The sequence below is a fragment of the Eurosta solidaginis genome, chromosome 4 (genome assembly GCF_040869045.1).
Source record: "Eurosta solidaginis isolate ZX-2024a chromosome 4, ASM4086904v1, whole genome shotgun sequence".
NCBI lineage: Eukaryota > Metazoa > Arthropoda > Insecta > Diptera > Tephritidae > Eurosta > Eurosta solidaginis.
The window spans coordinates 1395609-1417293 of NC_090322.1; the positions used below are offsets into that span (position 1 = coordinate 1395609).

At 38.5% G+C, this 21685-nt stretch overlaps 2 long non-coding RNA genes across 2 annotated transcripts in view; one reads left to right on the plus strand and one right to left on the minus strand.

Moving 5' to 3' along the window:
* The window catches only part of LOC137248475 (uncharacterized), a 150322-nt gene that overhangs the window by 37128 nt on the left and 91509 nt on the right, over nucleotides 1–21685 (minus strand). The window contains exon 3 of the long non-coding RNA XR_010952173.1: nucleotides 19336–19439. This is a non-coding gene — a long non-coding RNA (uncharacterized lncRNA). The remainder of the gene's footprint in view (nucleotides 1–19335; nucleotides 19440–21685) is intronic.
* Nucleotides 6906–7679, plus strand: LOC137249444 (uncharacterized). Its single transcript, XR_010952385.1, has 3 exons — nucleotides 6906–7186; nucleotides 7247–7463; nucleotides 7543–7679. It is a non-coding gene; the product is annotated as an uncharacterized lncRNA (long non-coding RNA).

The following is a 21685-nucleotide window of genomic DNA, read 5'->3' on the forward strand; positions in this document are numbered from 1 at the left end:
TTCCAAGAAGAAGGAGACTTCTTGTGCGTCTCGCGTCCCATTTAGGCCACACGAGCTTAGTGTGGTACCAGGATTCGAGATTGCTCCATCTCCCACCCGCTTCGCTAAGGAAAATCCCTTTCAAAGTGACCGAGTACATGTGTCAGAGAAAATACAAATTTGATTATAGCTGTGAATAGCGTTTCTCAGAACAGCGTTTGCTCAGCGACCCCGTTAAGAGATTTGCGGCACTTCTCTACTGTCCTGGACTTATATGTGGCCGATCCAAGCGCTTTTAGTGCAACCTGGCTGTGAGAGGATATACAAATTTGATTATAGCCGTGAACAGCATTTCTCAGGTGATTAACGGCCTCGTTTATAGCAACCACCTCCGCCTGAAAGACGCTGCAATGATCGGGTAGGCTAAAGCATAGATTCCAACCCAGTTGAGGTGCAAAGACGCCGCTGCCCACCTTTTTATCCAGTCTGGATCCGTCAGTATATATCTACAGCCTATCGCCCAGGTCCGGCGGCTCCTTCAACCAATAATCCCTATCCAGGATAACAACCCCGTACTTCATATCGAAAAATACAGTCGGAGAGCAATAGTCCGACGAAGGCGAATCCAGATTCTTAAGGATGCCTGCATGGCCATTCACATTGTCTCTCCAGCCGTATAACTCTCGCAGCCATAGAGCACAAAGGACGCACATTGCTTGGCCATTAAATCTATTGGCAAGACATTAAAAAGGGTATCCAGCGCCTCCGCGGGGGTGGTGCGCAGAGCACCCCCACGCAGACTAGAGCACTTCTTTGTACCTTCTGGTTGTTTGTACTCGTAGGTTTGATTTAGTATCTAAGCTCGTTCACCAGACGAGTACAAACGGATTGGTCTAACCACAGAAGTTTACAGCCACAGGGTAATATCAGGGGATAGTCCCCATATTCGCGCAACAGCTCTTCCCGCTAACAGCGCGAGGTCATCTGCATATGCGATATATTTGCTGCATCCGTCCTTCTCAAGAAGAACCAAGAGCTCATTAAGTGTGGCAACCCATAGAAGTGGAGAAAGTATCCCTACCTGCGGGTGCCTCTCCGTATGTGTTTGACCACCGTTGAACCTGCCAGGTCGGCATTAACCTTTCTTCGCAACAGTAACTGCTGAACAAGTTTCACTAGCCCCGAATCGGTCCCCAAGCCGATTAGTGCATCAGTTATCACAGAGGGCGTAACGTTGTTGAAAGTTCCGCCATGTCGAGAAAAGCTATGAGTATGCAGTCCTTGTTCGGGAGGATTTCTCGATCTGGCTGACAACTGCATGCAAGGCCGTCTCCGTGAACTTCCCTTTCATATACGCATGCTGCAATGCCGATAACTTTCCCTCCAAGGACTCCCTTAGTGTAGAGTCTATTAACCTCTCGAGTGTCTTCAGCTGGAAGTATGTCGGTCTTTAGGGGTCACGTGACAAATCCTTCCAGCGTTTGGTATAAAGGTGACCCTTGAATCGTTCCAACCTCGAGGAATATGGTTAAGAGCAAAAGTTCCTTTGAAGATGTTAGACAACTACAAAAACAACTCGATTCGGTTGTTTGCTGGAGTTGTACCGGAGCCAATCCATCCGGCCCTGGTGCTTTGAAGGGCTTGAACGACAGTATAGCCCATTTAACTTTACTCTTAGTAATGAAATTCCCCTCAAACGGTTCGCCAGTATGAGTCTCTCTCCAGCTCATTACTTCATCACTAGCGCCCGGAAAACTGCGTACTCAGGAGCAGGGAAATGGTGCTCTCTGCTGAATCTATTCATGTCCCATCAGATCCTTGCAGGCATCCCGGGACACTTTTTGGAGCACCAGAAAGCACATTTCTGAGCTTAGATCCCTCAGACACCGTCTCCATTCCGCCACAAAAGGCTTTAGCAAGATTGACTGCTTTCCGACAAGCCTTGTGTAGATTATCTAGGACCGCGTTCCACCATGGTGATTTGTTCTTCCCCCAAGATTTCTTCCTAGGGCAGGCTTTACCAAGAGTCTCCCAACATGCCTTCGTATACAAGTGAACCATATTATCCAGCTCTGAAGATTTATGGGGAATATGAACACTAAATCCTGGGAGCCTCTTTTGAAGCTCCTCAATTGGCGTTTCTAAGGTTCCTATGCCACACAGTTTTGAGAGCCAACCCGCCAGGATCGAAGGGGAAAAGTCTATGATTCGAAAAATAGTGGTCTCCACGCACCATCCAATTTTTTATCATGGATTCCCCGCTTCCCGAGATCAGGGCGACGTCCAGAACCCCCCCTATAGCAAATCTTAAAGTTATGATATATAACAAAATCAAAGAGTGACTCACCCCTCTCGTTCGTGTCTCCACTGTACCACGCTTCGTAGTGCGCTTTGGCATCTCCCGCTAGTAGCAGTGGCTCCTTCGCCTCCGAGCTATCTTGCAGACTAGCTCGGTCGGAGCCGACTCCCCCGAATAGGATAAGTGATACGCGTACAATATGACCGTATTTTTAAGCCTTTCACGCATATGGGACACCGATGTTCCAAATATATTTCCTTGTATAGCAGAACGCTAGCAATATTTTACTAGTTTTTTCGTTATAAGTTACTTAATCTAACAAGATTCGAGACGGATGCTACTAGCAAACCACGCCTACTTACACAGTATGTAGATGACTTATTTGCCATTGCAAAAACGGAAGAAATTGAAAACGTACTCAACTCAAGAACTACAGCAGAAACATAAAATTTACAATATTGGTGGGGAAAGATTGTCAACTACCGTACTTGGACACGTTAATCAATAGAAGAAACAACAAATTATATATTAACTGGTGCAGAAAATCCACAGCTTCGGGAAGACTAATTAACTTTTATTCAAAACATGAAGAAAGTACATTATTAAACGGCGCCAAAAGCTTCATAAGACGGGCACTTACAATAAGCAACAGAATGTATCACAAGAGGAATATTAGGTTAGGTTAGGTTAGGTTGAACTGGCCGGTCCATGAAGACCTCACATAGACTGAATGAGTCCGTACTGTTAATAGAAGTTTGTTTTAACGACCAAACTGAAAAACCCTATCAAAAACCAGGAACTATGTTATAAAATAACTCCGTCCTCTTGGAAAATACTAGAAGCTTCCTAGGATTTAAGCCACTGCTGCTTCTAGATCTGACAGCTGTGTCACTCCTAATCTCTGCAGTCTTAGCCTGGCAAGCGCAGGGCAAACGTGCTCGATCGTTTCCTCCTCCAACCCGCACTTCCTAAATCTGCTATCACTGACCAAGCGTAATTTAAAGGCATATGACACCAGAAGGCAATGTCCTGTCAGAATACCCGTCCTGAGTCTACAATCCTCTCTTTAATGATAGAAGCAACTTTGTTAGTCTAAGTTTGAAAGACCTACATATAATCTTCGACACTAGCTTAAGATATTCTCTTCCAGTGTTTCTCCCGCTTTGGTTATGGCTAATATTTCCGCTTGGAAAACGCTGCAGTAATCCGGCAGCCTGTATGATCTGTTTATTTCCGGATCAGCACAGTATACCGCAGACCCTACTCCTTCCACTACTTTGGAACCATCTGTGTACACATGTATCGCCTCGTCCGCCATTTGAGCACCCTTGCGCCAACCGTCCACCTCTATTGTGGCCTTAAGATTTCCCTTGAAGCGCAGATAGGGAAACAGGTATTCTGTAGTCTATGCGTATTCTGATTGATGACGCTATACAACTATGGCCGTATGATCGGCGCTCAAGCTGTCCCGAGGCACCGAGCCTGGTTGCAGTTGTTAACGCTATGTTCTTTGCTACTAGGTCTGCAGGTGGAATGTGCAGAATAGCATACAGTGCAGCCGTCGGGGTTGGTTTCAGGGCTCCCGTAATGTTAAGCATTGATAGTTTGCATACCCCCTTTAATTTTTTAAGATAGGTTGTTTTTTGTGTGGCTTTCCACCAAACAAGAACTCCATAGTATAGAATAGGGCTTACAATCGCTGTAAAAACCCAATGAGAAAGAGAGGGCGATAAGCCACACCTACACCCCAGCATTGTTTTACATGCATAAAGTGCCGTTGAAGCCTTCTTCACCCTCTCCATCACGTTGAGCTTCCATGACAGCTTACTGTCTAGGATGATTCCTAGATATTTTTTGCAAGGTTTTTCCCATAGGATCACCCCTCCTAACTTAGGCCTGCTCCAATTTGGGACCTTGTACCTCTTTGTAAACAGGACCATATCCGTCTTCTCCGCGTTGGCTTTCAACCCGATATTAGATGCCCAGGTATGAATATCCCGAAGTGCTCGATCCATCAAAGAGCTAATCGTTGTAAGGCACTTTGCACTTATGACAACTGCAATGTCATCTGCATAAGCCGTAAGTTTTACGGGTCCCTCGTCGAATCGCCTGAGCAGTTGGTTAATGACTAGCGTCCACAGCAGAGGTTATAGCACCCCTCCCTGCGGCGTGCCCCTGTCCTCTGGTTTCGTGGCCTCGTACAATCCTCATTGTGATGTAATCTTCCTGCAATTTGACATGCAGCCGATCCATCTCGCTAAGGCTGGACGTACTTTAATGTAATTAAGAACATCCATAATCGCCCATTTAGAAACATTATTGAAAGCCCCGGCAATATCTAAGAAGACTCCTAGAGCATATTCCTTATATTCCAGGGCTTTCTCTATGCTTATTACCACCCTATGCAATGCGGTGTCTACTGACTTGCCTTTGGTGTACGCATGTTGTGTTGTGGAGAGCAGCTTTTCATCCACTTTGGACTTTATGTACACATATATCAGCCTCTCAAAGGTGTTGAGCAGAAATGATGTTAAGGTAATGGTCTCTTTGGGATACACGTGACCGATCTTCCCCGCCTTTGGTAGGAAAGCTACACGAGCAGTTCTCCAGAGTGCGGTACATGATTCAGTCTTATACACTCATCGAATATTATTTTAAGCCATTCCACGACCGCTCTACTTGAAGCATGTCCGGAATATACCATCTGCGCCCGGCGATTTAAACTTAGAAAAGGTCTTCACTGCCCATTCAATCTTGGTATCGGCCACCAAGCCCAGCACTACCCGCTCCGTGATCGAAGTGTGAGTGTTGTCTGCTGGCTCTTCTAAACCATCTCCCGATGAGAAATGTGTATCGAGAAGCACCTCAGGGGATTCCTCACTATTACGTGACCCCCCGTTCTCTTTCTTTATTAGTCCCTGGACTGTTTTTCCCCTTGATAGGATTTATTTTAACCGTGCTGTTTCGCTGGAGCACTCTATGTCCGTACAGACACTTTTCCATGATATTATCTTCGCCCTGGAAATTTCACGCTTGTAGATCATCACTAGATCCCTGTACTCATCCCGACACGCTTCGCTTTCCGCGGTCTTTGCTAACTTAAACATTTCTTTTACCTGTCTTCTTAGAAGACTCAGCTCATTGCTTCACCATGGCGGCTTTGATTTTCCTCTGAATCTTCTTAGAGGGGAAGCTTTGTTATACGCAGTCATAAGCGTCCTCGTTAGGAATTCATTGGACTCCTCCAGTTCCACCACATTCGCCATAAGAAGAATATTACTATCATCAAAAAAGCTCTAGAGGAAAATGAGTTTCCAAGTAGATTGGTCAATAAACTGGTCCGAAATTTCTATACAAGAGCACGTAACGAAAGAGAAACCGAAGAAGCAAATAACAAAATATACACATCGATAACATATGTCCCAAGAGTAGCAGAGAGGATGAAGAGATCTGATTTATATCACAAAGAAAAGGTCAAAATGGCGTTCACATAAAAAATGAACAGCTTTTCAGTGAAAATGCATCTTCCTTGCATCAGCTTCCATTTGGAATCGGCATAAAACATATAGGTCCCGTCTGCCAATTTGTTGGGAAAATCAAAAGGGAGCAAGCCGCAAATTAGAGGAGAAGTTCGGCCTACACCTTCTCGGAGATAAACCGCGCCAAGCTTTAATTAACTTTTTTCTGTTTAATTTTTTATGGTTAATGCGTCAAGCGTAATAAAAATTCGAAAACAGTTAAACAAATAGCTTTCAATCACCAAAACAACAAATTCGAGGTTTTTATGTTTATTCCAGCAAAATGAAATTAGCGCGTATATTCTATTCTTTTTCAAAGGTAAATTTAGTTGTACTTAACTGCTCATTTCTATATTTGTACAGTTAGATTGTGATATTAAGTTCGAATAGGTTATGTGATACGTGGACAATAGTGATACGTTTATAATATTTTACTCGTTTTTTCGTTATAAGTTACTTAATCTATATGAATGTATAGGTTAGGTTAGGCTAGAGTGGCCACCGGTGCGAACTTAGGCCCAAAAAGGTCCCATTGTGATACCACGTGGATCTCTCCCCTACTCAAATCAACAGGTCCATTCGGCAAATGGAAACGTATTTCCCACACTTCAATCACTTTGGCTATAGGTTCCTTCGATCAACACGAAGGTTTTAAGCTAAAAATAATTTCGATGTATAAAAGGGGCGTGGCACCTCCATTACAAATGGAATCTTTGGTACTGCATAACTCTGAAGGTATACCTGCCAGAACATTGAAATTTAGTAAGGAGTTATATTAGGTCAATCCCTAACTCCACCAAGAAAATGTGGAATTGGGAAAAAGGGGGCATGGCTCCTTCCCTAGAATAGTTTTTCCATTCTAGGGGTGGTGGTTTCCATTCTGAGGTGGTGGTTTGCAGTTACACCATGTTTGCTATTACATTACGTTGCTGTCATTATAAACCGTAGGTAAGTAGACATTTTGGTACTTTTGAGTAAGTGACTACATGACCAGCTGGCATCCTAGTTTGTACATAAGAGGTAAGGCTCATGTTCAGTAGGAAGACTAATATTTAGTGCTTCCAATAAACCCTACGGATTTTGACCGTGATCTGGCTTAAAGCGTGACTTCCCACTAGCAAAGGGCTTGCCATACAAGCTTAAGCTTAAGCCTCTTATAAAAGAGAACTTAGATATATAATTCTGATCATGTATCTCGTAAATCTGGCTTATCGGTCTTGTCCAGGAGTATTTAACGAGTATCGGCATCAATTCCACGAATATTGTTTTGGGGAGTGTTGTGGGGTCTGGCAGAGTAAAATTATTTAAATTGGGAAGGAGAACACAATGGGGTCTCTTGTCTAAAGCCGGACTGATAAGTCCAGTGGGAGGCATTCGCTGTTGTTAACTGGTATATTTTGTGGTAAAACAAATTGCTGGTACTGTTGAATTTGGAGTAAATTTATTTTAGGAAACAGATTTGTTTTACGAGTATCAGCGTACCTTTAGAAGGTGGTCTTATTTATGACACATTTGCAGTACACACATACTGAAGCGAACTCTAAGGAGCGATTGGAAAGAGTTAGCGCTATGATTAATGGCTGCATAATATTACGGTAATAAAACATGTTTCAAAATTTTTTGAGATGAGGTAAACAGTCTCGATTGTTGCAACGGTATTCATAACGGTGAGTTTGTTGGTTACATTAAATTTCTAGGTCAGGTTGAGCTGGCCGGTTCTCATGACGAATTCTTCAACTTTTCTAGGGCCTAACTTAATTGCTGCCCTGACATCTGCCAACTTTGCTGACCCTAATAGCTGGAGCCTTGACCTGGCGAGCACAGGACACGAACGTGCACAACCGTTTATTCCTGCAGCTCGCACTTCTGGCGCCACATGCTTATGACACCAGAAGGCAGAGTTCAGTTAGTATGCCCATCGTGAGCCTTAAATCTTCTATTTTAAGAGATATGGGACACTTTCTGAGTCTAACGTCGTAGGATTTGCATATAATTTCAGAAATATCACAGCCGCGCTGCTACCCACGCCTTTCCTGCTTTATAGATCATATGCTGGATATTTAGGTCCCGTTTTTAGAAGATTCTGCATTCACACTTCTTTGTAAGACTATCAAAAAAAAAATCGCTTACTTGAAAACCACATCGAAATAGGGCACAGTGCCTGTGAGTTTCATGTTTCTTAATTTATTAGCAAAGTTCGTGGCATTGAAGTTTTAATAACTAAATAATTAATCATGTCGCAGCCTATGAAAATAAACTTTATTATGTCAATATGGGCCATGATAACGCAAACAAATATGAAATGGCTTTACAATTTCAAGAGCTTTAATAACCACGACCAAATATGACAGTGAATATTGAATTGTTAATACAATTTCTTACTTTTATTTAATCTAAATTTGCAGTCAATTAACGCCTTTCATTTATTATTTTCTGATGTCAAACTGCAATTATCTGGTGCAAACTAAATTTTATGACATTTGACGAGTTCAATTAGATGCAGAGCTAACCACCCCCACCCACTACTCACTGCTGACATACCAACATATGTACATGCATATACATACATATGTATATGTAGTGGTATTAGTATTGGTAGTAGGTGCAAAAATGTGTGTGCGCTCATGCAGTAAAGGCCGTGACACAATGACATTTTTCATAAAGATGCGCTTAACACACGCTTATGCATTCCAATAACATAAATATGAAAGAACTTCAGACTTGGCAATTGAAGTTTATTTCGCCTTGCCCATTCACATAAAAAATTTCGCAAAGCACTGGTATAAACATTATCCTTATACAACAAAGATACTTGCTAACATATTTTGTGTCGTATTCATTTGTTATATTACAGTTTTTGCTTGCGAAAAATGTTAGAAAATTTACCAACCAGTGGGAAAAATAATTTCACTTGCAAAGTGTGTCAACACCCTTAACCAAAACAATTGTTACATTCTTCTTCTTATGCTTTGCTTGTAACAAAATTTGGGAGATGGCTACTTTTCAATATCAGATGGCGCCTGTGTCGCTCATTCTACCGTTCTCCATAAAAATGCGTGCAATCTACTCATAATGCATAAGCTTGTGTTAAACTCATCTATATGAAAAAGTGCTAATGTGTCGGGACTTTAACGTAATAAACTAAATAACCGTATTTTATGCGCATATTGCAATTAGTTAACAATTCATTCTTCATTCTTTTATCAACAATTTTTATGATATTCGAACCACTGGCGCTGTGCATGTTCATCAGTTAGGTTGGCGCACAACTTTATCAATTTGACGCTGATAACTGTATGATAACTGTATCTTTTACCGTTTGGCCAGTTAAATTGTGTTGCGTTGTACAAAATTTTCTGTTCCTTTTGATTTATAATTTATTAAATAATATGAATCGAAAGTCTGTCCATTTTGAGCAGCACCCAGTGCGAATTCATTCATTTTGTAATTTTATGCATTGCATGTCAATTGGCGGGCGGCACCAGCGCACAGTGGCATTTTTGCTTGGTTTAGACAAGAAAAAGTAAATATTTTCAAGTCTTTTTTTTTTTTGAAATTTGAATGCAGTTTGTTTTTAAAATGTCCACAGTATATAACGGTAATTATCATTTCTTATACTTATTGTTCTTCATTATTGAATAATATTCTGTCAAACTGTGAGTTGTTGATGGCCCGCTAAGTAGTACAATTTACAGAAGTAAAATAACGCGTGGTTTAAAATTAAATAAAACTTTGTGGTGAAACAAAAGGTTAAATATTTTTTGGTTATTTAAAATCTACACATAATTATATTATTTTGCAAGTGTTCAAAAGTTTTTTGGTTGAGTATTTTTTACGAAATTATAAGTTTTTTAATGTGTATTATTTTTGTGCTGAAAATTTATAAAACCGTGAAAAGAAAAGCCTGCCAAAAGTTTGAACCACGCTGTACCACAATAATTTTTGAATTTCTATATTAATTCAATGTCATTGCATTTAACACAAATGATTCTTCATCCCCCTATGTCCCCCTCTTGATATAATGACGATCACATAGAGGGACTTGTATGAGGTGTGGGTTGCCTAACGTGGCCAAAAGCAAAAAGATAAAGCCGTTTTAGACCACATGTGTACTGTTTTAGCCGGATAAGGCTATAAGAAAAATTTTGTTTGGGGTAAATTCAAAATTTTGGAGGAGGCGGGGTTCCAACCCCAAACCCCCCACCCCCTTCGCCTATCCTCACTGAAGGGGTAAGGCATACAAACATATACACTTGGTTTAATTTTTCGCGTCTAAATCATGCAAAAATGCCACTGTGCAGCGTGTCGTTTGAGTCTCAGAGGTGATGGCGTCTGCAGATGGCGGGGAATTGCGCATAAATTGAAAATTTAAAGCAACAAAATTACATGGGTTTCCGCATTCATTTCTGGATAAGAATACATACATATGTGTATGTCTGTAATTGTATGCAGTTTACGGTTACATTGGTGAACCTATAAATATGCATGTGGGTATGCAAATTAAAGTAAAGGGGAAAACTGCATTTACATATTCTAAGATTCAAGTTCCATATACATTTTACTACGTACATGTATATTAGGGCGGGTAGATTTAAAAATCGCTCATTGCTCTGTGAAAATCGTATTCTAGGGATCAAAATAAGAAACTTTGCCAAATGAACCATACCTCTAAAATGAATTCTGATGTCCCCCCCTTTGGGTCGAACTTTTGGGTAGGGGCAATTTCAATTCTACCTGATGTGTCTTGTGGTGGCTTAAAAAAACAACACAAGCAATTTTACGATCTGCAATTGTGTCACAGTGATACCTTCATTTTTTAAAACGGTTGAATAAAAAACCCACACAACTATGTTTACGACATGCAAATGCATCACAGTGATGCCTTGGTTTTAAAAGGGGGTAGTAAAAACGCAAATTTCTAATAATTTTTTTTAATTTCTTTTCTATTACTAAGTTAAATTCATTTTTTCATTTACATATGTTCTGACTAAATAAATTTCTAAAGAGAAAAATTAACTCCAAAAAGAAAAAACATAGCCATTTCAAAGTGGGATTTTTCAAAATTTGCCCTTACGACCCAAAGGGGGGGACATCAGAATTCGCGTTAGAGGTATGGCAAAGTTTCTTATTTTGATCCCTAGAATATGATTTTCACAGAGCAATGGCGAATTTTTTGGCCTCCCCACAAATCGACCCGGCCTAATGTATATCAAAGGGAAATTAAACTGTTTTAATATGTAAATGTAGGTATGTATAAGCTTGTGAATTCAACAAGAGGCCCGACACTCGCACATAAGAGCAGATATGTATGTTTCGCCCTAACGGTTTTATTTTAATTAAATTACCATTACCAGTTTTAACACGCTTTGGAATGCACTGACCATACCCCGTGGTATGTACAGTGAAACCTTTCCTAGGCGAACACTAATGTGCACTTTTTTCTTTTATTAAAATAAATCAACGCGAATCTATACCAGGTGGCCGCATAGCGAATTCAACCAATTCGCCGTATGTCAAGCCAAAGGGAAATTTTAATTTTTTTCGATTAACTGACATATTAAAATACAAGGCGCTGTATGGAAAATAATTAAAAAGAAGCAATCAGCTGTTGGGATAACAACACCTGGTACTGAATTCGCCATTAAATAAACCAAGACAAATAATTTTTAGCCTGATAATTTGACAGCCAGCTGACGTGAATACACCAAATCAGTTATAGTAATAGTTGTGAGGTTTATTAAAAAAATCGAGACTGACTTCACGCCATTGACATTTTTTCTCAATTTAGTATGCGACTTTTTTATTTGAGTTTTTTTTATTGAGTTTTATATTTTGTTAAAAAAGGAAAAAAAAAAACATGTTTAATTTTGTTTTAAATTTCTTGCTTTCATTGCGCTTGCAATTCTCAACTTGTTTGTGAGGTATTCTTAAGACCAACAATATTTCGCAAATTATGTTTAAAACTTTGTGCAGAAAAAGTGCCCGCTTTAAAGAATGGTCCGTCTATTAGAGGTTTGTTCATCTACCCAGTAGAAAAAATTTAATGCAGGCTTGTGGGTTCGATGAAGGATGAAAGGCCCAAAGCAAAACCGTATCAAGAAAGCAAATCTGTTTAGTCATTTCAATACAGCAGAAACTGTTGGTCTCAAGTTAGCAATAAAAAAAATAAATAAATGCAAGGCGCGATAGCCACCAAAGAGGTTTTTGGCTTCGCGTCCAATTTGCGTCGTGCTCCTTTAAATTTTCCCTACATATTGGCCGAACGGAACCTACATGTTTTATGCCGACTCCGAACGGCATCACAGGCAGCGGAATTTTCACTGAAAAGCTTTTTGTGGCAGAAATACACACTGAGTGCTTGCCAAATAACTTCCGAGAATCGGCCCGATAAATTTTTTTTTTTATATACTTATTATTAAGAATTCAGGAGCTTAACAAGAATATTCAATTATTATGTTTTTCTAAGAGAAACTGAATAGAAAGGAATAAACATTTACTGGCATATTGCGATGGTACCATTTCGAAAATCGCCACAAATTCATCGTCAGGCAATTTCGTAATGTTATCAAAGGTTTCACCGAGATTCGAACCGACATTTTTTTATTTGAAAAAACTTGTTTCTAAACTTTTGATGTTACTTTGCCCGCGAATTGAACCCAGGACTCTCGGTGTGGGATGCGGAGCTGCTACCACTACACCACAGGGCCGTTGAGTTAACAATATTCTGTGAAATTTAGAGATTCTCAATCAGTCTAGCTGATTTCAACCGCTGATCTCAACAGCGAAAAACTGTCAATATTTTGGAAGTACATCAGCAATTGTTAGAGAGAAACTTACGCTCACGGCGTAACCATGGTGCCATAGGAGTCTCTGCCTGTCGACTGACCTGTAATGCGGTTGATTTTACAACTGTTTTCCCTTCAGTGTGCTTGTTGTTGAAAAGAGGTTAGCTTGTCGAATTTTCTTTTATATAAAATGGTTTTTAGCCTTGTTTATCTACACATTATTTTATTATTTTACTATTCCGATCCTTGCGTTACTTGTCGGTTTAGTGTCATCTTCAAAAAGTGCATACTATGATCACAAATATCAAGGAACTCAACCTTTAGTGCAAAACATCGCACATCAAGTGGTTAGATAAAAGTTTGTAAGCCAGTATATTGGATATGCTTGGTTTTCACTAGGTCAAATTTTACTACCAGAAGCGTTTGACCACAAAGTGACAATTAAAATGACCAATAAATGAAAACGGTTATTGCCCAACGGCACGACAAATTTGGCATACAAATTTTATTTGTCAACATGTTGCCAATTTATTTTCGCTTGCCAACAGGCGTCCCATCAATAATGCCAAAGCGTGTAAAACAGATGGAAAATACCAAAATGGGTTGTGAAATGTGTGAACATAAAATTTTGACGTGGGTTTCGCCTTTGAGACATAATGGAAACTGTTTTGACTCCAACTGACCAGCGGGTCAACTTGAAGCAATTTTTAATGTCAGTCATTTTGACCTAATGAAAACAAAGCCATAGTTCCTCCGTCATTTAATGCACACACTCTGCTAACCCCAATGTCGGCGCTGACAACACATAAAGGTCATCTATCAAATGGATTGAACATTTCTAGGTTTTCTTTTAACGCATTTAGATATGTTAGTATGTACAACTTACAACTACACGACGCAACCAAATACTTTTTTACGCAAATGGGTGTGGAAACAGAGATCGTTTTACAAATAGCGCTTGACTAGTTGAGGAATTTTTAATTACATAAATGTTTTATAAATGAGTGAAAAGCTTTTAAATTAGCTGAGTAGCAGTAAGAAGAAAAGAGGAGCAGTGAAAAGGTTTCATAATTGATTAGCAAACTATAGAAATTGATTCATCTGTTTAGTATTAACAATAGCTGCTAAATAGTAAAGAAAATATTAGATTACGTGTAAAAGACAATTTTTCCAAAGTTTGCATTTGAAGGGTGTGTAAAAAGAGCTCAATAGTGTGCCGATAGAGATACCAATTGAAAAGTACACATATATTAGATGTAGTGCTAAATTTTTTTGTTAATATTATGTAAAAAAGTTTTTTTATTCGTAAAAATTAGAAACAAAAATAAGCCTGCTACCTTTTGTGGCATCTTGTACTTTCTTCGTATTTTCGTTTTTAAAAAGTTGATAAATTATGTTCAAAACAAGAGCTATTTATAGTACGCAATAACCAAAATATCTTTTTAATACAAGATTTAATAAATAGCGTCTTCTAAAATATAATATAGAGTGAAGATAATAAAAAGTACAGATATAGATAAACATCAGGGTGCCCCACTTTTCGGTTTGTAATCGTAACTGATGATTAAATACTTATTAGCTTATTCAAAAGTTAAATAATCCATATAAATTGCACATAAGAAAATTTATTTGGGTATGGGACAAACTTTTTTTTCAAGTAGTAATATATTTTTTAACGTGTAATTTAGTAACGTCGAAATTTCGAATGAGTCACGCCATTTTTTTATTTTTTCCTATGAATTTTTTATGCCGACTCCGAACGGCATCTGCAAAGGCAGAAGAATTTTCTGAGAAGCTTTTTATTATAGTAACAAACTTGCAGTGTTTGCCAAACCGCTGCCAAGGAGCGATTCTCCTTAGAGAAAGCGTTTCTAATATGAAATACCTTTTTCCGGGATTTGTATCCAAGACCATTTGTGTGGTAAACGAGCCCTCCCCTTTATTTCTATAATAAGACGGATTTTCATTTAGAATAAAAGAAAAAAATCGCTGCTGAGAATTAAACACCCTATTTTAGAAGCATTTGCAAATATTATTCCTTTTTATGAAACTAGTAAAAACACACAGTTGTGGAAAGAGAAATAGCACGCATTTTAACAAAACAAAGTTAGTATGCCCAACTATACACTTAAGTGGGCGAGCTGCAGGGCAATCCACCAAACTGCCCAGAGCTACATCCTTTGGATTTATAATTATCAGTGGTGAAGTGAAACCTCGTGGCAATAACATTGCAAAAACATTTCACAAAAAATTTGAATGGGTACCAAGAAAGTCCGTCAAAGAACTGTGCAATTGTTGAAATGCCATGCTATGGGAAAATCTCGCGAGATCTACAGAAAATATTCTTATTAAAAAATTGTAACTCATTACCATTTATACATTATTGAAGAAAATAGCAGCATTCTAGGGTACAAAGTTCATCTGTGACTCACAAAGACACACACTTGAGAAACCATATGTAACTGGAAAACAAAGCAGTTCAGACAACATCAGACAACAGCACTCCCAGCAACGAAAGTATCAGTCAAGCTCATCCACTCTCACTGCGATAATCATTCACACTGAGAACTGTACGGGACACTGTAGTCTACAATATCACAAAATAATGTTAAATCTATCCGATACTCAAATCTGTCGCTCTTATTAGCTGGACGATGAAAAGGCGGTTCATATTCTCTGCGAACGCGTCGCTCTGGCAATGCAGGGGCTCTCCCGTCTAGGTGGCATGACTCTTAAAAAAGTACTTAAATACATTACAAGCCTCCACGTACAGTTATAGGCTGTAAGGTCAAGCACAATTTATCCAAATAAATGACACAGTGTGTCGAGGTATTATTAATTGTTTTATAGAAATAAAAGCGTAAATTTTTTCGTGTGCACTGTGTTAATCTTGTGGAACAGTGGTTCGCTCCATTCAATAGGTGCAACCACTCACAAATGATCACCAAAGTCTAACGGGAGTCCAAGTAAAAACAGTCTCAAAAAATTTAATCATAGGGATGTTGTGCCATGTGGGATTCATCGAATTCAGCATATATGTACATTACGTATATCGGGGTTGATTCTGAACAAGTAAGAGTTTAACCAGTTACAGTATCCAGAACGAAGTTGGGCCAGAGTGACTTGTGTCTCCCTTGGTAGTCGTCTTTCTTCTTATGCAAGGGATGGAGATTGTATATTGATGACGCGATTCGTATGCACTGCTTACTTTAAGGGGCTACAACTGCGTTAGCAAACAACATTTTCTGAAAACGAGTTCAATAAGGCCTTGGAATGAAATGTTAAGCTTTTTTTAGCTTAAAATTTAGGCTGATCTAATAATGACGGTCAAAAACGCTCCAGATCGAAAAGCAATTCTTAATAGAAAAGGGACATAAGCTCCTATATGATATTCGAAAAATATATAAAAATTCGAAGGAAATTTCGTTAAGCGCTTTCTATATTTTATCTCTATAGAAACCTAGGCCCAATTTTTCAGTGCTAATTTGACCTCCAATTTATATTGACTAGAGTTTAAACTTGCTACTTTAGCCGCTTTAGCTTAGATGAGTAGTAAAATATAAAGTGGCAAGGTTAAACCCTATTCAACTTTAAATTGCATTGTAATGAAAAAGCGGGCCTAATTAGCAAAAGCCTTATATATATAATTATATATAAATATAATATATATATAAATATATATTATTCTCTACTTTTTCCAGGAAATTTTAAATAAAAATATTCGATTATTATTAGCCGGTGTTAAGCTCATTAATTCTTAATCTAATATATAAAATTCTTCTGTCACGGTTTTAGAGGCTGAACTCCTCCGAAACGGCTGAATCGATTCTCATGAAATTTTGTGAGCATATTGGGTAGGTCTGAGAATCGGCCAACGTCTACCTTTTCGTTACGTGTCTAGGGTCTTGAGATCAAAACGTGGACCTGGCTACCCCTAGAATGTGTTTATACAATATGGATATCAAATGAAAGCTGTTGTTGAGAGCTCTAAAGTTCATTGTGATATTTGATTTAGTCGCATCAACCTGGCAAAACTGATAAACATGCAAGCGAAGCCGAAATAAAGACAAGAATTAATAATACCCACATACCTATTTACATACGTCCTATTCGATTTGTCTGAAATTTCGTATATAAATTTGCCTATATTAGTATTTACGATGCTTTTTTCCGGGAAGTATACCAGAGACGAACTGGGACTGGGATTAGGACTAGGACTGGGACTAAGACTGAGACTCAGAGTGGGACTGGAACAAAATACATACCACCCTCTGGGACTGGCAATAAGAGATGAAGAAGAAGGAGAAAAACTGGAGAGAAGAGAAAAGAGAGAAGGAGACTGAGAAAGAGATAGAATGAGACGAAGATGAAGATGAAGCGAAAAAGACGGAGGGGGGAGTGAATAAAAAGATTAGGAAAAAGTGTAGAAGGGTAGGGCAGAGTTAGACGGAAAAAGCTTATTAAAATGTATGCAGATAGGCCAAATTTAGGGCAGAACACCGTCTGCCGGGTCTGCTAGTAATTAAATAAAAATCGAAAGAAAATAAATCTCTTTCAACTTTTCCATATACAAATAATAAATGTCTATGAAAGAGTTGCGCTATTTCCTTGTCCATAACTGTAAATCACTACAATTGCGTATTTGAGCTAAACTTGTGTATATATGCCACTGCTGTGGGTCAATATGCAAATTAGTGTTAAGTAACAATTAGATACTTGTAAAAAACAAAAAAAAAATTAAGAGCACAGGTGAATACCAGCAAGTGCAAGTGCAGGCGTTGTGGTGGGGTTCAGAGCGCTTAGTTGACAAATACGCAAATGTGAAGATGCGGTAAAAAGATATGAGAATTGTGTATAGTGACAAGTGTGTTATGTTAAATGAGAAACAATTTGACAGGCGTTCGGATATGAAATTTAATAAGGTCAAAAATAGATAGAACGAGAAGCATTGGAATCAGCTGACTAAGGCTGAATTCCATAACCATATCCATGCACATATATAAAACAGCTGATCCTACTAACAACAGCTGACCTGGAAAACAATGTAATAGCCATGGCGGAACGATACAAGGTGACAGCATGGGACAGCTGATCATACCCTTTTTTTATTTGATTTGATACATCAACTTCCGGCGCAGTACGATTTTGACACTTGTCCATCGAATTTACAAAAACAAAATACATGGAATTTTTATTTATGTTTGTAGGTATGTCACCATGCTGCTACCTTGTATCGTTCCGTCATGGTAATAGCAAAGAGGATAAATACAATAAGAGCCGTCATTCGTTATTTTTTAGGCATTTACTCGATGTATACTGAGAGGTAGTCGCTACTTTTTTTTGGGCGAGATGTTTATAAATGTCTTCTATACATTTTTGTGGGGTATTTGTGTTTATTTTTCCGACTGTATTTAATTAACTTATTTAATTCTCTTTCCAAAAATCACAGTTGCACAAGGGGCCTACACGGCATGGATAAATGCGAGACAATTAAAAATGTCCCTCTCAGAAAACATTCGGCATCAATTTTTTCAATTTCCAGCGAAATACTCGCCACAAAATAACGAGTGACGGCTCTTATTGTATTTATCATCTTTGGTAATAGATTAACTAATTATTAAAAAAACGAAGATTATTGGTGACATCTCATAACGCTTCAGCCAACCAATTGGTTTTTGGTTTTCATCCATAACCTATAAAGTTTTAAGTTGGAAATTTTTTTTTACTTTTTCGTGGTTTTATTTTTTGTTTTGAATATGTTTTGTTTAGGTGACTCATTGTTTGCGTAACATATTAGCTTTTCCTTTTTCTCCGTTTTTATGAAATTAAAAAAATTTGTTAAGGTTAAAGCACAACTGATGTCAATAGATATGGTAAAGTATAAATATGATTATGACGTGGACATTATAACTGTGACAGGTTTGCCACTAGCATAAGATTTCCACTGTGGATATGAGTATTTGCACTTTATTTTGAGCTCCTTTACGTAAAATTACAACCTTTAACCTTCAACAGAATGCACTCGTATGTTGCACTCACTTATGAACACAAAAATGTTACAACAATAAAACAAAAGCCGCACGTGCATGACACAAATACATACATACATACATACTTAGTACATAATTAGAATTAGTTGTCATTTTCAGCACCTAAAAACTAGAACTTAATTAACAAGCAATTGAAATATTCAAATTGTTGTTGGGCGCCAACAAAACAGCCAAATGATAATTGGTAAACAATAATAGAATTGCGGGTATCACTCACTCACTCACAGGTGCTGCTTTCACTAGCTTTTTGTGCATACAATAACAACAACAAAATGTTTTTAAGTAAACTTGCTTTCATTAACGTTGTGTGAAATAAAATTTTTTTTTAAGAAAAGAATTAGATAAAATTTTTAAAATGAAAATAGCGAATTATTCACGCTGACAAATCGACAAGACGACAAAGCGTCAAACCGATTTACATACCACAGCATTGTTTATTTACGATTTCCTCAGTAGGAAATTGTGAACTTTTAATGGATTTTGACGCAAATACAACATCATCGACTACCTACTTAAAGATGACCGAAAAACAGCCACAAAAATAACAGACGACGAATGCATTGGCACCTCAAATTGGGCCTCTTGCCAAATTAAATGAGATGAAAAACAATTTTATATAAAGAAAAAAAAAAAAATTAATAAATAAAAAAACAAACAAAAATGTAAATGAAATTTAAGTATTTTGAAATTAATGAATTACTTACAATAAAATTGTTATCTGCCGTGGACGCAAACGAATTTTTTGGCTCATAGTTTTTCGAAAATATTTGGGTATTTCATGTGCAACGGTGCATGCAGTGGTTAAGTGCTTGAAAAAAAAAAATTATAATTGCACTTAGCTGTTTTTAAATAAAATTATGACTACAAATACTAATTATGGTAATACATTGTTCAAAAATTACTCATATCTGCGAATAAAGGCAAAGCAAATCGAAAGTGCCCACAAAAATTTTTGTAGAATGAGGAGGTGTGTTTGAGTCAGAGACAGACCATAAATAACCCGAGCACATATGTATTTCACTGAGTGCCTGAAACCCCCCACTTACTTATACTCTATCTACAACACATTTTATTGCGATGTGCCATTTCTTTGAACTAGTTAGGGATTGCGGTATGATACGGGAAGCTAAACTTCTATAGCGGTGCCTTATTAGATTAGGTTGAACTGGCTGGTCAATAAAGACCTTACATAGACTGAATGCATCCATAGTATTACCAAAATTTGTTTGACGACCAAACGGAAAGACACCGATTGGGAACCAGGGCTAATGTTATAGAAAATTCCCTCCTCTTGGCAAATACATGAAATTTCTAGCACCTAGCTTAATTACTGCCTCGAGCTCTGGCAACTCTGCCGCCCCAGTAACTGCAGCATTGACCTCGCTGGCGCAGAACTGAGCAGAGACCGCATTTGCTACGTCTGCTGTTACTGGCGTGGGCTAACTTATATGCATGTGACGTCAGAAGACAATGTCTAGTTTGTATATTCATCGCGAAACTTAAGTGTTCTCTCTTTAGATATATGAGCAACTTTGTTAGTCTGATTGGATCATATGCAACTCCTGTCTCCTTTTGATTCGTCTCAAACGGATCGGGACATCTACCGTCGACTCATCGTGTGCTGCACCCTCCGTTGCCAACTCATCGGCCTTTTCGTTACCTTCTCCCCTTTAGCACCGGGAACCCAGCATAGATATATAATCCGTCTTGGACAAAGTTTCTCCAATGATTTTGTGCATTCCGGTACCCCTATTAATAGGGGACTTTGTGAGATTATTGCCTTAATATTCGCCTGAATTTAATTAGATATTGACGTGACTACAGCTTTGGCACTTTCACTCCAAAATTTCTGCCGCGTTCTTTACGAATCTTCTTATTTCTAGATCGACAAAGTAAAGAGCAGACTTAGCCGCTTCCTATTAATTGGAATCCTCGGTACACATGTGTAAGCATGTTCTGTCCTTTCCGCACCCTTGCGCCAATCATCCGGCTTAGACACGGGCTCTTTAGTCCGTACGCCCTATGTTAGATGGCGCTATACTGCCTACACTTAAGCTGCCCTGAGGCCTTAAGTCTTGTTGCAGTTGCTAACGCGGTGCCTATTTGACATAAAAGCATTTTTAAAGCAACAAAAACATTTGAAGAGATTTACAAGGTATAATCCAAACCGCTGTCAACTTGTTCGTCCTGATGTTTGAGTAAAATTTTCACAGGACTAACCAGACCATTTCATGATAGAGCTAAAGAGTTAAGATTACTTACTTGGTATTTTTAAGGCTCTCCTCGCCTGGTTTTCCACTCTCTTACCCAGCCTGTGGTTACTGAATAAAAAGTAATTTACGGGCCTTTACTAAAATCAAGCTTTAAAAAGCTGCGAACCTCTCTGCCCTATGCTATGTGTTTTGGGTAAGGTCAAACAAACCGACTTTGCAAGGGTGACTGGAATAATAAAAACACAGAAAATATAATTCAAACAAAAACTTGTACAAACCCTGATTGGTGTGCACTTCAGAGACTGTGGACATAAAAAACTGTTAGTCAGCCTACGCACGTGTCCCCGCCCCCTATTTATGCTATAAAAAGAAATTTCGATATGAGTTAAAATTATTTTAAATGTTGTAACAAGAGAATCAACCAACGATATACATGACCTATTCCTTCTTCATATACATAAATAAATAAATATGTATGAAGGACAGATTTTAACTCGATAAAAGCACGCGCTACCTCCCTCTAGGCGTCTCGAGGGAAGAAGTGGACATGTCTAGCAGAAAGCACGTCATCGTCTGGTATAAGCAGCGGTCAGCATCTTTGGCGTAAACAAAAATTTTCCTTTGGTTATTTTAAGTGTCATCCCCCAAAATTTAATTTAGTGGAAAAACTAATTTTGGTTTTCCAGTGGATTTGTACTCATGCGCATATTTGTACGTCTACTTGTAGATATAAACAATGTCGGCTGCTTGACTTTGAGCCGGTTCTCAAGTATGTCATGTGCTTGCGACTTCCAGAGCGAAAGAGAGAGCGAAAAACAAAGATGTGCTTGAAAAACTTAAC